The sequence below is a fragment of the Tasmannia lanceolata genome, unplaced genomic scaffold, assembly GCF_043159265.1.
Source record: "Tasmannia lanceolata isolate RefF3 unplaced genomic scaffold, GAP_Taslan_0.1 ptg000003l, whole genome shotgun sequence".
NCBI classification, from domain to species: Eukaryota; Viridiplantae; Streptophyta; class Magnoliopsida; order Canellales; family Winteraceae; genus Tasmannia; species Tasmannia lanceolata.
The window spans coordinates 32,812,816-32,819,066 of NW_027518680.1; the positions used below are offsets into that span (position 1 = coordinate 32,812,816).

The following is a 6,251-nucleotide window of genomic DNA, read 5'->3' on the forward strand; positions in this document are numbered from 1 at the left end:
GAATCGTGCGCTCTTTCCTTGTGCAATTTAATACTTAGGTTATAGCACCTTATTACCTGGCATATCTCAGGATTTCCGTGGACAGTAACCTCGGAGCCAACAACGTGCTATAGCTTAAATATTCAAATTGTCAAAGATCGAGTGCAATAGGGATACGATTATGGATGCGCTGGCCATTTTTCCAGGAAAATCTAAAAATCCTAAAATTTCTGTTTCCATGGATTAAGGAATTAATATGTGACAGAATTTTAAGGTTCCTTAGGAGCTTTGTGAAGATTTTTAATTAATTTCGAATTTTCAATGAATTTTATCAGTTTTATACCATAAGAGTGATTTTACAAGTGAAATTGTTGCAAACGAATTCGAAATGAATTGAAACTTCTACAGCAGAAAGATGGGAATGCATGTAGCTTATTGGAAGAGTTTTGCAGATTTTTACATTAAGTTCATATTTAATTTTGGTTTAACAATTAAGTGACCAGATTGCAAAAATAACACAGAAACTACTAGAAATAGAAATCTAAATTCAATGAAATTTCTACAGTAGTAAGATATAAGTAACAATAGCATCATGTGAGATGTGCATGAATTTTAGAAACTGTTTACTATCAATTTCGGATTTTTCCATTTTTAAACCAGATTATGAATTAACACTACATCCCACATGAAAAAAGCTCCAAACCAATTGAAAATTTCATAGCGACAAGAAATATAAAATTTAAGACTACTGTAAAAAGCTTGAGAATTTATCCATGATCTGATGTCAGTAACAATTCCCCCAAAATCTGATAATTTTCGAAGAAAGCATAAAATAATATACCAAAAAATTTTTAGAAATTCTCAAAAATTCATGGTAGAATTTATCAGTATCATATTATTTTCCCACGAAATTTCATTAACATTGGAATTCGTTTAGTATATATTTTATTTTTCTTCGTCAAAAAGATATTTTTAAAGAGTTTTCTATTTTTAAAACATGATTTTCGAGAAAATTACGACTCCGGAAAACGTCCCCTAACCTTATTCTGATATGATGAACACAAGAAAAATTTAAAATTCCAAAAAATAGATCATCCTGAGATGGCTATTTTTTCGAATTTCGTAATTACTCAGCCATTATTTTAAATAAAATACCATTCTTCACTCAAATTCTAAAAAACCGTTGATCCAATGTCCGATCCGATCCGATAGTTATTTTACTCTATTTAAGTAGAACATCGTATTAAATTTTGGGACGAAACGGATTTGAAACACCCATGCAGATCATGATTTTTAGCTCACACATTTAATATTGAATTAAATTTAATTAAATGCTAAAAACCATGCAAAATTCATAAAAAATGCCAAATCATCCGGGAAAAATCTGAGAATATTGTACTAACCTGTAGTCGAGATCTCTGCCGAGTCCAAGAGCCGAAAAATCCTGAAATCCCGCCGATGTTTGATCCGAAGTCCGCTTATCTTCTTCTCTTATTTCTTTGTTTTTCTTACTGCCGTGAGAAATGGAGAGAGAGAGAGAGAAAATTCGAGAGACAGAGTGTGAGCGAGAGTGATTGAGAGTGAGAGTGAGCGAGAGAGACACAGAGAGGGAGTGATAGAGGTATGGAGAATGAGAGATGGAGAGTGAGAGAGAATTGAGAGATCGAGAGTGGGAGAGGCAGAGAGATGGTGAGTGAACGCGAGAGGCCAAGAGAGAGTGAGAGAGAGGCCGAGAGAGAGAGATTGACAGAGGGTGTGAGAGTTTGAGGGAGATGTAGAGAGAGTTAGATGAAGAATGCTCTGGTTTTTTTTTATAGAAACCGAGAGTTGGATAATGAGAGGTGTACGGAGACAGGGAGGGAGAGATAGAGAGATAGAGAGGGATACAGAGGGAGATAGAGGGATTAAGGAAAGAACAGAGTGAGGGAGACGGAGAGAACAGAGAGAGAGAGAGAGAGAGAGAGAGAGAGAGAGAGAGAAACAAAAACAGAGTATAAGATACTCTGTTTTGTTTCTTTCACGTTCTCTCCTTTTTTTTTTGGTTTTTGATTTAGCTTCAGCTTTTTCTTTTTTTTTTGGGTTGTATAGGATGAGATGGATAATGAGATGAGAAAGAGAGGGTGATGGGGAGATGGGGAGATACGGAGTGATGACCAAGGGAGGGTTGAGAGGGGTGGAGAGTGAGAGTGGGCGGTGAGAGATCGTGGAAACAGAAGTCGGGAGATGGAGCGATGAAGGGGATAAAAACACAAAGACAGAGAGCCGTTCCTCCCTTCTTTCTATCAAAACTGATGTTCTTGAGAGAAAAAGACACCGAGCTTGCTCCTCCCGCCTACAGACAAGAGCTTTTCCTCCTTCTTTTTTCTTTTTTTAGAGCTGCTCTTATTCTTCTCCAAAAACAGAGCCACCCTCCAGCTACTCCTCACCGTTCTTTTCTTTTTTTTTCTTGTTTTTTTCTTCTTCTTTTCCTCCTAACACAGAGCCACCTTCCTTTTTTTCTTTTTTAGAATCTGCCCTCTTTTGGCTCCACCTTTCCCAAACGTAAAGGGCTTCTTTTTTTCTTTTTTAGAATCCCTCCCCACAATTAGCTTGCTTTCCTTTTAGAAAAAGATGGTTTCCACATTTTCCTTTTTAATAGAATGACTGCTTTGGACCTTTTCTCTTTGAAATGGCAAAATTACTCCCCTTTCCGCATTCGTCCAAAGCTCTCCTGATTGATTTCCATAGGACCATCCGAACCATCCAATTAGCTACACTTTGCAACTGACCACCATGAGACAATTCGAAATGTCCATTAACGGACCATGGTGCAAGCAGGTTGTGTCTCTGAACATCTTCTATAGGATGATTCAAACAGTCCAAATAGTGGGCTGATCCGAGCCATCCAACTCATGATCTATCGAGTGAGTGACTCGGATCATCATAATACGGGCCCCATTCCATGCTAGGTGAGCTTATTTTTCTTAAAATTTGACCTCTGAAATCCATAGCGACCTTTATGGATGACCCGAATACTTTAGTTGGGCCAACTTACTCGGCCCAAAGCTTAAAAAAAAATGCACAGCGCGACCCCACCAAATGGGTCCAAACTCTCTCTGGTTTGGATTTTCCTGAATAACTCTTCTCGACACCTGACGGAAAAATGCGAAACACGGTAGAAATAATTGAAAAGATCGAGAAAACATAGGGAGTGGACACGGGAATGGACAACACTGAAAAAACCGATAGCAAAACACTAACTTCTTTGTTGATTAAAGCGAAGCAAAATGGGGTGTCTACACCAATCTTAATTCTTGTCAATCAAGACATGCTATTCTCATTCCACATTGCTTCTTTGGAAGAAAATATTTTTAAGCAATCATTCATCTTTTCCTTCTTTCCTTCTTTTTATTTTTTATTCTTTTTATTTTTATTTTAACAAATATGATGTCACCATTGTGACATCATCAAGGTTGGGTACTCAACTCATGTGGGCTGCCCACCATGGTGGTTGACCCATATGGGTGAACCCACATGAGCTCCATCTTTGCGATTTTTAGCCCAATGGGCCATTTCACACGGGTTTCGGGTTTTTCCGTAAAAAATCAATAAAATCTTTCTAAATTCAATATTCTATATATGGACCCAACCCATTTGACATTTATGGTGCATCCCTCACACATGATTGGACCATCTTTTTGGAAAATAACTTTTCGTACCAAAATGCCCATATTTGACTGTTAGACATCCAAATGTGACCAAAATACCCTAAGATTGATTCACCCTTAAAGAGGAAAAATTAAAAATGGATAGTCTTTGTGGTCAAACTTCAAAAATAGAAACTTTTAAAATTGGGTCCTTTCGGTGAGTAATATTAAACAGGATTATTTGGTATCCCCTGAAAATACCCAAAATGCCTTCAACACTTCGAATTTTCAAATTAAGCGAAACTCCTGAGAAATTCTAAATTTAACAGGTTTTCCAAAATTCAGGAAATCATTCATAATCTCTCAGACATATTTCGGGGATCATTCTAAAAATAGCAGATTTTTAAAAATTTATGAACGGACTCAAGATTTCTTAGACACAACTTAGGGAGCAAATATGATATGTTTGGAAATGTCTAAAATACCCCCGAAGTGCAAGACTAAGAGAAAATCTTGAGAGATCTAAATTTAGCAGGTTTCCCAAATCTTACGAAATTAATCCTAATCCATCAGCCGTACCCTCGAGATGGTTTTGGACATATGAGAAATGATTGAAATATCCATAAGATGATGAATATGTGGAAGCCTCATGAGTTTCTAAAAATAGTAGCTTTTTCAAAATTTGTAAAATCACTCAAGATTTCTCAAATATAACTCGGGGGTCAAACGAGTTACATCGGGAATGACCAAAATACCCCTGCAGTGCAAAATAGGCAAAAATGAGGGAAACTCTGAAAATTCTAAAAATAGCAGGTTTTTTTCATTTGCTTGGAAACTTGAACTTTCATCTTCCAGAAGCCAAAGGAACCCCCTAGAGACCTTCAGGATCGTGAATCAACTTCAAAACTCCCATAATGAAATAAAATCTACCCTAAAATGCATGGATGCCTAATCTAATGCTGAATACGGATTCAAAACTCGATGATACTACCGAATCTTTTACTTTTTAAAGCGTGGCAAAATGGGGGTGTCTACACGTACCAGCAATAGCGGATGAGTGTACTAGTGGATGCAAGTCAGGAATCGGGTCGGAAGGTGTTTACTGGCAGTGAGCAACCCTAGGGTGCACAAATATCTTTCCGACGATAACTTTTGATCCGCCCGTTAGATCAGGGTGATTCTTATATTGATTCGGGGGTACTCGAGAAGATTCATCACGCTATGACGGCCATGGCGGTCATCCGGCTTCCCGACATGCTTGGATCGTCCATCCAATGTCATCTAGCAGGAGTTTTTCGCACTTTCATTTAAACGAACTTAGTACGACAATGCGAATGGAAACTCTTTACTACTTTGAGAATGAAGAGGCATGCTGGGTGCGATCATACCAACACAAATGCACTGGATCACATCAGAACACCGAAGTTAAGCTTGCACGGGAGAGAGTAGTACTAGGATGGGTGACCTACTAGGAAGTCCTCGTGTTGCACCCCGGTCACTTTTTTGGAACAATCTTTCGGTTCTGAACTTCGACCAGGATTGAAATACACATTTAGTGCGACACCTCTTACGTTTCGGTTTCGATGTATTTATTTTCTTCCGGATGGTGAATTCAAATACGTCCGGTCTTTATTATGGCGGGGTGATAGTGTCGCTTAATTGGATAAACGGAATTCGTTCTGACATTTCATTTGCGGTCAAAATATAGCAGGGGTTTGTTTAGATTCAGTGACGTACTGGCAATAGCGGATGAGTGTACTAGTAGATGCGAGTCAGGAATCGGGTCGGAAGGTGTTTACTGGCAGTTGTAGACACCCCCATTTTGCTAGACTTTAAAAAAAATAAAAGATTTGGTAGTTTGTCAAGTTTCGAGTCCGTATTCCACCTAGGATTAGGCATCTGTGCATTTTAAGGTAGATTTCGCTTCATTGAAGGAATTCTGAAGTTGATTCGCGATCCTGAAGGTCTCTAGGGGGTTCCTTTGGCCTCTGAAAGATGAAAGTTCAAGTTTTCAAGCAAATGAAAAAACCTGCAATTTTAGAATTTTCTGGGTTTCCCTCATTTTTGCCTATTTTGCACTGCAGGGGTATTTTGGTCATTCCCGATGTGTCTCGTTTGACCCCCGAGTTATATTTGAGAAATCTTAAGTGATTTCACAAATTTTGAAAAAGCTGCTATTTTTAGAAACTCATAGGGCTTCCGCATTTTCATCATCTTATGGATATTTCAATCATTTCTCATATATCCAAAACTATCTTGAGGGTACGGCTGATGGATTAGGAGTAATTTCGTAAGATTTGGGAAACCTGCTAAATTTAGATCTCTCAAGATTTTCACTTAGTCTTGCACTGGTATTTTAGACATTTCCAAAATATCATATTTGGTCCCTAAGATTGTGTCTAAGAAATCTTGAGTCCGTTCATAAATTTTCAAAAATCTGCTATTTTTGGAATTTCTCAGGGTTTTCTCTAGTCTCGCCAAATTCTAGCACCTCGGGGTAATTTGGTCTTTTCCTGTGTAATTCTTTTGATCCCCGAAATATGTCTGAGAGATTATGAATGATTTCCTGAATTTTGGAAAACCTGCTAAATTTAGAATTTCTCAGGGGTTTCGCTTAAGTGTTGAGGGCATTTTGGGTATTTTCAG

At 37.9% G+C, this 6,251-nt stretch overlaps 1 pseudogene; it reads left to right on the plus strand.

Annotated features, from left to right (window-relative positions):
• The first annotated feature begins 4,979 nt into the window (after positions 1-4,979).
• LOC143870102 (5S ribosomal RNA) lies at positions 4,980-5,098 on the plus strand (annotated as a pseudogene).
• The last annotated feature ends 1,153 nt before the right edge of the window (positions 5,099-6,251 follow it).